This window comes from Mesocricetus auratus, unplaced genomic scaffold, assembly GCF_017639785.1.
Source record: "Mesocricetus auratus isolate SY011 unplaced genomic scaffold, BCM_Maur_2.0 Super-Scaffold_100038, whole genome shotgun sequence".
Lineage (NCBI taxonomy): Eukaryota > Metazoa > Chordata > Mammalia > Rodentia > Cricetidae > Mesocricetus > Mesocricetus auratus.
This window is the reverse complement of record NW_024429216.1, coordinates 7,002,058-7,012,689: the sequence shown is the minus strand read 5'-3', so window position 1 is coordinate 7,012,689 and position 10,632 is coordinate 7,002,058. Positions and strand designations below refer to the sequence as shown.

Genomic DNA, 10,632 nt, shown 5'->3' with positions numbered 1-10,632 from the left:
CAGAGAAACCCTGTCTTGAAAACAAACAAAAAAGAATGCAACACATCTTTGCTTCATTAAACAAATGTTCTACATCATAAACAAATGTAGCACATCTTCAACTCATATTCCACAACTCCCCTGTGAGAATGGTATGTACCCCTGTATGTATGGGTATATATATGGGTGTACTTTATTTTTATGTGCATTGGTGTAAGGGTGTCAGATCCCCTGGAACTGAAGCTGCCATGTGAGTGCTGGGAATTGAACCTGGGTCCTTTGGAAGAGCAGCCAGTGCTCTTAACTGCTGAGCAATCTCTCCAGCCTGAGACTTCTTATTAATTATGAAATCTTGGCCTTTAGTTTAGGCTTGCCCCAATAACTCTTATGACTTAAATTAATCTGCTTCTATTAATCTACATTCTATCGTGTGGCTTTTACCTTTCCTCAGTATGGCGTGTCCAACTTGCTCTGAGCCTGCCGGCATCTCTGCCTTTCTTCTTCCCAGCATTCCCTCTCCTCAGAAGTCCCGCCTATTCTCTCCTGCCTAGCTATTGGCCATTCAGCTCTTTGTCAAACCAATCACAGAGTCACATCTTCACACAGTGTAAATAAATATTCTGCAACAGTAAGGAGCAGATTTGTTTTTCTCACACATAAAAGTCTAGAGAAAAAAAAAGGAAAAGAAAAAGAAAAAACAAGCCAGACGTTGGTGGCGCACGCCTTTAATCCCAGCACTTGGGAGGCAGAGGTAGGCAGATCTCTGTGAGTTTGAGGCCAGCCTGGTCTACAAGAGCGAGTTCCAGAACAGCCTCCAAAGAACTCTGTCTCAAAACAAAACAAAACAAAACAAAACAAACAAAACCCCACCAAGTCTAGAGGTAGGAGTTGCCCTCTCCAGTGTTACCTGGCCCCCAAGCTCATTCTACCCTTTCGATACAACCATGTCAGCATTATAGAGCTCAGTTGTGACTTCACCTCTGGGCTCACTGTGACCACTGGGATTCCAGCCATCACATCGATATCTAAATGATGAGTTACGAGGAAGGAGTAAAGGGCATAAATGACACCTGCCAGATGCTTACTCCCTTTAGGAAATTCTGCTGGAGTCCCACTGCTGGGTGAACTTTTCCTGAGGAGACATGAACAAATGTCTACCCACTACAAGAAGAGCGCTGACAACAGACCAAAATATGATTCCACCCATGTCCAGCTTAGCAAATGTATTAGGCGCGTTCCCAGAGCCTCCGCAGGTCCAAGGTATTCCTGACTGAAGATCCACCCAAATGCCTTGAGAATCTGGGGTTGGGGACTCTCTCGACTATTGTCCTACACAAGCTAGAGTTATCTGGAAAGAGAAACCTCAATTAAGAAAATGCCTCCATAAGATCAGGCTGTAGGCAAGTCTGTGGGACGTTTTCTTAATTAGTGACTGATGTGGAAGGGCCCAGTCCATTGGGAGTGACGCCATCCATGGGCAAATGGTTGGGGTGCATAAGAAGTCAGTCTGAGCAAGTCATGAGGAGCAAGCCAGTAAGCAGCATTCGTCCACGGCCTTTGCTTAGATCCTGCCTTCAAGTTCCTGCCAGCAGTTCCTGCCTTGTCTTCCTTTCCAAGTTGTCTTCTTACAACAATAGAAATCCTAATTAAGACAGCTGCCCTAGCTGCAAGAGAGTCTGGAAAATACCCTCTAGCCAGGCACACGGCTATGCGGCAACCTCGTCTTGCCTGAAACATCCCAATAAACACACTGGTTCACCAAATTTGTCTTCCATGGTATCCTTTATTTGATCTCTCATTAGTTCTCTACTTGGGGTAAACAGCTGTGTGTCATGTGCCTCCAGGAAAAGTATCATAGAATGCACACTGTAATTAAAGGAAACCTCTACTACTAAAGAGTGTGTAGAGGTAGATACAGCCTTGGCAACTAGCATTCTTTGCAACCCATATGCACTCTGGTGGTGAGGACAAAGATTATGGAGAACAGAAGTGTCAGCATTTTGCACTAGAATCCTGTGAGTACAAGGGTTTGTGTGTGTTCTGTTTGCCGAGCGTCTGTAACAATGCCTGGCGTACAACAGCTTTCGGTAGCCACTGGATTATGGCGGTCCTGGCTGACGCAGACCAATAGAAAACACTCCTGCCACTGTTCAAAGTGTGGTAGATGTCTTAATAGAAAAATGAGGTCGACACTTTCCCAATTAGTTATTTAGCAAATTATCACTCTTGCCAGGGAGCCCCATCAGTAGACAATGTCACCTTTTGTAGGATTCATAGTCAGAGTACCTCTTTCAACCCACTTAAGAATAAGTTACAGAACCAAAGTGTTTCAGACCTGAACACTTGATGTTTCTCCATCAAGAACATTCTGGTACATTAATACCCATACTCAGAATAGTTAAACCATTGCTAATTCTATTATCTAACATACTCATTCTGCAGATTTCCCCACTTAGCCTAATAAGAGTTTTGTTCTTTAAAAAATACATTGTATTCAAATCACAGAGAGCATGGTGGTGGTTAGCTCGGGGGGGTAGGGGGTGGGGGATGGGGGGTGGGGGGGGGACGACTGCAGAGTACTGTTCAGGGGATATAAAATGTCAGAGGAGTAACAGGTGGATTCAGGTGGGGTTTTTTGTTTGTTTTTTTAAAGACAGGGTTTCTCTCTGGCTTTGGAGCCTATGCTGGAACTTGCAAGATAGACCAGGCTGGTCTCGAACTCACAGAGATCTGCCTGCCTCTGTCTTCTGAGTTCTGGGATTAAAGGTGTGCACCACCAACACCCGGCTAAGGATTCAGGTGTTCTATTCTGCAACACAGGGCTGCAGTGAGTATCAATGTGCCTAGGAGAAGGCTCTGCAGGTAAAAGCGCATGCTTCATATGTCCGACAACTTGAGTCCAGTCCTCAGAGCCTTCATTTGAAGGTCAGAACTGATCAAATGTCTCTGATCTCTGCTGGTGCCGTGGCACATGTACCCTCCCTACAAAATATCACATACGACCACAATATTCTAAATTAAAAAAGAAAATGGCCAAGACAACAGGTTCCAAATGTTCTTATGGCAACAGAACATTTGATGAGGGCTGGGAATGTAGCTCATGGGGTAGGACGCTTGCCCAGCGTGACAAAGCCCTGGCTCTATCTGCAGCAGGAAGTAGCAGAGGTTTGGCGGCTCAAGCCTGTCATTTGAGCACTTCAGAAGTGGTGGGTGGCAGGGGGACCAGGAATGCAACGTCCTTCTTGGCTAGGCAATGAGTTTGAGGCCAGCCTGGGCTACCTGAGACCTTGTCTCAAGAGATGGTGTGATATTGGAAACGGAGGTAAAGAGTTGCTCACTGTTCTTACAGAGGAAATGAGCTTAGTTCCTGTACCTGTGTTTATAATTATTTCTATTTCTAGCCCCAGGGAATCCAAGGCCTCCAGCCTCTATGGGCAGTGCCCCAAACATGTGTACAAACACACACACAGACAAAATTGAAAAATAAAATCTCTTTTTTGTGTTTGTTTGTTTTTTGTTTTTCGAGACAGGGTTTCTCTGTATTGTTTTGGAGGCTGTCCTGGAACTCGCTCTGTAGACCAGGCTGGCCTGGAACTCACAGAGATCCTCCTGCCCCTGCCTCCCGAGTGCTGGGATTAAAGGCGTGCGCCACCAACGCCCGGCTAAAATCTCTTTAAAAGTAAGAAGTCATGCATATCTGAATTGGGTCAATTTAGTTATAATACAATGTATCTATGTGCCAAATATATTATATTGCAATACACACACACAATTTTGGTTTAAACTTTAATTACAATTTATTTTGTATATGTGAAATGTTGTCTGCTGACATATCTGTACAACATGTCCCTACCTAGTGTCCTTGGGGGTTGAAAGGGAGCATTGGATGCTCTGGGATTGCATCTACAGATGGTTGTGAGCCATTGTGTCGGTGCTGGGAACTGAACCTGGGCCCTCTGTGAGAGCAGCAAGTACTCCTAACCACTGAGCCCTCTCTCCGGCCCTCCATTTTGTTTTGTTTGTTTGTTTTGTTTTTTCTGTATTGTTTTGTCATTTTGTTTATCTTTTTGAGAAGGATGCCACATAACTATGGCTGACTACTTAGCAGAGGACGCTATTGAACCCCTGGTCCTCTTGCCTCCTCCTCTGAGTTCTGGAATTGGAGGTGTGGGGCTCCACACTGGGTTTTACAGACGTTCTCATACATGTACGTCATTGTACTCTGCTCTTAGTCACTCCCATCACCACACATCCAGCTCTCCTATAGTGTGTGGCCGGAACCAGCTCGTTGCAGCTGGAGTTCAATGTCACATTCCCTTCTCTCTCATCTAGAATGGTCCATAGCCGCTCTGTTTCATCTTATTTTTTGTGACATTGACATTTGTGGAGAGTCCAAGGTAGTGCTCTAGAGACTGTTTTCCTTGGATTCATCTGGTTCTTTCTTGTTGATTTAAGTTCAGGGTAAATATGAATTTCCCCAGAATAATTCAGAAGCGGTGCTGTGTCCTTGGTGTGTCCCACCGGAGGGAACACCATGTCTTTCTGTCTTCTTGTGGGTGATTAGGGGAAGTTGGAGCCAGCTTCTGTGTCTTCCTTATAAAAGCTTCTGTCCTTGGGTGGGGAGACAGCTCAGTGGGTGGAGTGCTTGCTGTGCCTGCGCAAGGATCTGAGTTCTGATCTCGGCACCCACATAAAAGTCAGACACTGATGAGGGGGTGGAGATAGGTGGATAGGTGAGCTTAGGTGACACTGAGAAACCTTGTGGACTCGATAGAGATTCCTGGTGTCAACATCTGGCCTCCATACATGCATACATAATTGCATTCGCCTGCACATGTATTCATGCATGTGTGCATGTATGTGCACACTTGCAGACAGAAACACACACACACACACACCTAAGTTTCTGTCCTTGAGGCAGGTGTTGTGATTCATGCCTATAATTCCCACACTGGGGAGGCAGGGACAGGAGGAGAATGAGTCTGGGGCCAGCCTGGGATACATTGGATGATTCTATCTCAAATACTAAGGCAAACAAGAGTTCACATTTCTGTGGGGTGATACTGTCACCCCAAAACTTTTATGTCAAGACTGGTAAATTTGAAATGTTAATACTGACACTCAAGTCAAAGTTAGTACTCTCGCCTTTCTGCTGGGAACCGGCTGCTTGCTGTCGAAATGGGCAAGTTCATGAAACCCGGGAAAGTGGTGCTGATCCTGACTGGATGCTACTCCGGACGCAAAGCCGTCATCGTGAAGAACATTGATGACGGCACCTCAGACCGCCCTTACAGCTGGAATTGACCACTATCCCCGAAAAGTGACTGCTGCCATGGGCAAGAAGAAAATCGCCAAGCGATCAAAGATCAAGTCTTTTGTGAAAGTTTATAACTACAATCACCTCATGCCCACAAGGTACTCTGTGGACATCCCCTTGGACAAAACTGTTGTCAATAAGGATGTCTTTAGAGACCCAGCCCTGAAACGCAAGGTGAGGTGGGAAGCCAAGGTCAAGTTTGAGGAACGATATAAGACAGGGAAGAACAAATGGTTTTTCCAGAAGCTTCGCTTTAGGTATATTTTTGTTTCCATCATTAAATGTTTAAAAAACAAAACAAAAAAACAAACAAAAAAAGTTGGTACTCTCAGAGTAAGTTTTTTGAGTGTGTGTGTGTAGTGTTTGTATGTGAGTGTGTGGTGTTTGTGTTGTGTGTTTGTGTGTGTATATATGTGTGTGTATTTTTTAAAGATTTATTTATTATGTATACAATGTTCTGCCTGCATGTGTGTCTGCACACCAGGAGAGGGCACCAGATATCACTATAGATGGTTGTGAGCCACCATGTGCTTTCTGGGAATTGAACTCAGGACCTCTGGAAGAGCAGTCAGTGCTCTTAACTGCTGATCCATCTCTCTAGCTCGAGTGTGTATTTTTGTCTCTGATGTGTTTGCAAGTGTGTGGTGTGTGTATGTGTGTGTGTGGGAGGAGGTGCTTGTGTGTTTGTGTCTCTGGTGCTGTTGTGTGTGTGCTTGTGTGTATGTGTGTGTGTGTGTGTGTGTCTATGTGGCAAGGCCAGAGAACGACCTTGGATGTTATTCCTCAGGATGCCATTCTCATTATTATTATTATTATTATTATTATTCAAGACAGGGTTTCTCTGAATAACCTTGGCTGTCCTAGAACTTTTTGTTCCTAACTCAGAGATCCGCCTGCCTCTGCCTCCTTGGTGCTGGGATTAAAAGTGTGTGCCACCACAGCCCAGGCACATTATTTTTTAACAAGTTGTTTTCATTGCTATTATCAGATGCATATGTGGTGTCTGGGCGTGGTGTGCATGTGGGGATTGAGTCGTGGAGTTGGTTCTCTCCTTCCACCTCTATGTGGGTTCCAGGGACCGAGCTCAGGCTGTCAGACTTGCACAGCAAATGCTGTACTCTCTGTGGCATCTTGGTCCCTTATTCTCTTTATTATTATTATAATTTTGAGATGGGGCCCTCGCTGAACCCGAGGCTCACCCATTAGGCTAGACTGGATGTTGCGAGAGTAATCATCTCCTGTCTCTGCCTCCTCAATGGCGCTGTGCCTAGCTTTTCACACAGGTTCTGGGGGTCAAACTTGGGTTCTCAAGTTTGCAAGGCAAGCACTTTACAGATTGATTTATCTCTCCAGACCCCTTCATGTTTTCCAGACAAGGTCTTGCTCTATAACCCAGGCTGGCCTGGAACCTGTGCTCTTCCTGAGCCACGGAATGCTAAACATGTGGTTCAACAGACACCTAGCCCTCTTCATTTCTCTGAGACCTTTCTCTATAGATTCCCCATAACCCTAGGCTCTTTTTTTTCTACCACCATTGCCTCTCTTGGTTCAGAATTCCTGGGGAGAACTGGTCCAGCCTCCTTCCCATAGCCTCCTTAGGCTCCGGAGAGCGATGATGTTTCAGGACCACGGACAGGGAGTGGAACTGTTCACTGCTGAATGACGTTTCTTCAGTACCGGTGCCTTGCCAAGGAATCTTCTAAATTATTTACATTTATTAACTTCCTTCTGTATTTTAGGGCTGAATGGTTCTCGCTATGTATACCAGGCTGGCCTATAACTCATTATGTAGCCCAGGCTGGACTTGAACTCACCATTCTGAATGCTGGTGTGACCACTGTACACACCCCCCACCCCCAGCATAATCCCTTCATTCTGTGTGTTCCTGAGCTTCGTTAGCTACACTTCCTGCCTACAGAGGCTGAAGAACTAGCGCCGGGCGGTGGTGGCGCATGCCTTTAATCCCAGCACTCTGGAGGCAGAGGCAGGCGGATCTCTGTGAGTTTGAGGCTGGGCTGGACCGATAGCCTCCAAAACAATACAGAGAAACCCTGTCTCGTAAAAACCAAAAAAAAAAAAAAAAAAAAAAAACTAGCATATTCTCAGACTGCCATCCAGCTAGGTTCTGCCTTACATTTAGATTCCTCCAATCAGGTGCACACATTGTACAAGGTATGAAAGGTGGGCCTGGAGGAAGCCACTCATCAGCTGGCAAATGAGCCATTTTTCCTTTCTCCTCCTGGAAGTTCTTTGGTGACTGTCAGTCTATCCCTGTGGCACTTCCTGGATGATGGGGCTTTCAGTTCATGCTGGTGAAAACTAGTTCCTAATTAAGCAGCCAGCGTCCCGATTTAGGAAGAAAGGGATTCCCTGGAGGCTCATGTCTATAGCTGGGCTCCTGGAGTCATTGTGCCTGGATGGTCAATATAGAAGCTACTTTTTCAACTTTCCTGACACCTCTCTAAGCCACCCGACACCTTAGATTGCTTTATGCAAGAATCAACTACCTGGGCATGGTAGCACATGTGTGTAAATGCTTGGGTGTCGTTTGGGGTGGAGACTGAAGCAAGATGACAGTTAACAGCTAGCCTGGCACTAACTTCATGCCTGAGGCTGACCTTACACTTATGATTTTCCTGCCTCTGCCTCCCAAGCGCCTCTCTTTTTCTCTTCCATTCCGCTCCGTGTCTGGGAATCAAGCTGTTTCCACCCAGCTGGGTCCAAGTGAAACAAAACAGAGGACCAGAGAGAGGAGAGAGCAGTCTGCTCCTCGCTGAGCTGGGGGCTGGCAGGGGTACACTTCAGACCCTGTGTCCTCAGAACTGGAAGGACCAGCCCATGTCACTTCCGAGACCCCAGTGGCTCTGGCAGCAGCTGCCCCTGGGCTGCTTCTCTTTGTTGCTGTCCCTCAACCTTCCCCACCATCTGTCCATCGTCCCTTAGGTCCATCAGCGTCCCTACTGACTGGCGATGGGTCAGTGACCTCCCACTGATATGTAGCATCTCTAGCATACATCGGTTACGGCAACACATTGCTATGGGCTTAATGGCTCAACCACTCAAAAAAAATATTTCAGCCGGGCGTTGGTGGTGCACGCCCTTAATCCCAGCATTCGGGAGGTAGGGGTAGGTGAATCTCTGTGAGTTCGAGGCCAGCTTGATCTACAAGAGCTGGTTCCAGGACAGCCTCCAAAGCAATACAGAGAAACCCTGTCTCGAAAAATAAAACTTCTATTAAGGGATCACTGCATTAGCATGGAGTCCTAAGGGCTCCATGTACAATGAGATGTTACAGGACCTTGAAAAGGAAGGATAGTCTGATGTTTCTACACTGTGGATGAACTTTACAGATATTATAGGTGGCAAGTAAGTCACAGAGGACAAATACTATATGATACTCTCCTGTCACCCTTAGAACTGGAGTGCACCTAGACCAGCACCCACACCCTGGGTCACAGCCCTGTGTGCTTATGCTACTCAGAGTAACGCATTCACATCGCCGGGGCAGGGGGACAACTGAAGGCCATGTTCCCTCACACCTGTCACAATGTGGTCCGCAGGGCAGCCACTGTTCCCGTCCCCAGGAACCCTTGCAGCTACTCACATACCTTGCTGCCTCCTGTCTCTTTCTGCTTCCCAGTTACTGCAGTTATTAGAGCTGCCTCAGTGACGTTTCTCAACATGCAGAGGAGGAAGCTGGGAATTAGCGCATCACAGGGAAAATGTTTTGATCTCTGCACCCGATGAAGACAGGGTTCCTTTGTCCTGTGTGCCCGCAATGGCACTGAGAAGGGGGAGTTTGTGAGAGGCTGTGGCACCATCTGTGTGTGAGAACGGCTTTGCACAGCTGCCCCGGGGGATCAAGGGAGTTGGTTCTCTCCTTCTACCATCCGAATCCCTGGAACTGAAGTCCTCAGGTTGGACACCTCACTTCCACCCTTCAGAACTAGCTGTGTAGACTGGCTTCAAACTGAAAGACTTCCATCTGCCTCTGCCTCCCAAGGCCTGGGATTAAAGGTACGTGCCATCACACCCATTTCTTTTTTACGTGAGGTGACAGTAGCAGTAGTTTGTATGTGTCTGTGTGTGTCTCTGTGTGTGTGTGTGTGTGTCTGTGTGTGTGTCTGTGTGTGTGTGTCTGTGTGTGTGTCTGTGTGTGTGTGTCTGTGTGTATGTTGTGTGTGAAGGTCAGAAGATCACTTTGAGGAGCCAGTTCTCTCCTCTCACCATGTCCGGTTTGGAATTAAACTTAAGTCAGGTGATCAGGCTTGGTGGCAATTGCCTTAAGCCACAGAGCCATCTGGTCAGCCTGGAAAGGCCTTCACCAGAAAGAGACATCTTAGAATCAAAATTGCAAGCATCAGGGAGACGCTCAGTGGATACAGTATCTGTCACTACAGTGTGAGGACTGAGCTTTGGATCCCCAGAACACCTGTAGATGCTGTGTGGAGGTGATGCCCTCCTGTGACCCTCCTGTGACCCTCCTGTGACTCTCATGTGACCCTCCTGTGACCCTAGCACTCAAAGGTGGAGACAGGGGTTCCCCAGGGCAAGCTGTCTGTCTGAAACAGTGAGCTCTGCTTCAGTGAGAGACCCCACCTCAAGAATCAAAGTGGAGAGTGGTGGAGGGAGACACCTGATGGCCACTTACATCCTCCACATGGACACACACACACACACACACACATGTGTACCTGCATACATGTGCATATGCGCCAGTGTGAGCACACACACACAGGCATGTGTACCTGCATACGTGTGCATATGTGCATGAAGCTGTGGGTACAATCCCAGCACTGCATAAATCTGGACTTGGTGGCACACCCCTGTCACCCAGCCACACAGTAAGTTTGAGGGCAGCCTGAGCTACAGGAGGCTGTGTGTCATCGTGAACCATTGTCTTTGGGAATGGAATGCTGAGTCACCCCTCTGAGCAGCACACGTTGTCTCGGAGAAGGTTCCAGAAGAGAAGATGAAGAGTGGCTATTGTTAGGGCCTGACACGGTGGTGACCTCGTGCAATCCCAGCATTCCAGAGGGGGAATGGGAGAGACAGGAACATAGCAAACTGAGGCTAGCCTGGGCTACCAGAAGCCCTGTCTCCCAAGGCAAACCAAAGGAGAGCACAGAGAAGCCTGCTGCCAACACCAGGAACCACAGAGAGGAGACTTTCTCAGAACAACCCAGGAAGAGCCCGACAGACACATTGACTCCTCACCCAGAGGCAGAAAGCAGTAGCCCAGGATAGCCCAGCTCTGTAGAGCTGAAGCTGTGGTCCTTTGCCATGACAGCGAAAGAAAGACTCGACACCAAAACACACACAACACACCACAAAGG

The 10,632-nt window shown here is 47.2% G+C and overlaps 1 pseudogene; it reads left to right on the top strand.

The window, feature by feature from the left end:
- The first annotated feature begins 5,130 nt into the window (after nucleotides 1–5,130).
- On the top strand, nucleotides 5,131–6,803 carry LOC106022535 (annotated as a pseudogene).
- The last annotated feature ends 3,829 nt before the right edge of the window (nucleotides 6,804–10,632 follow it).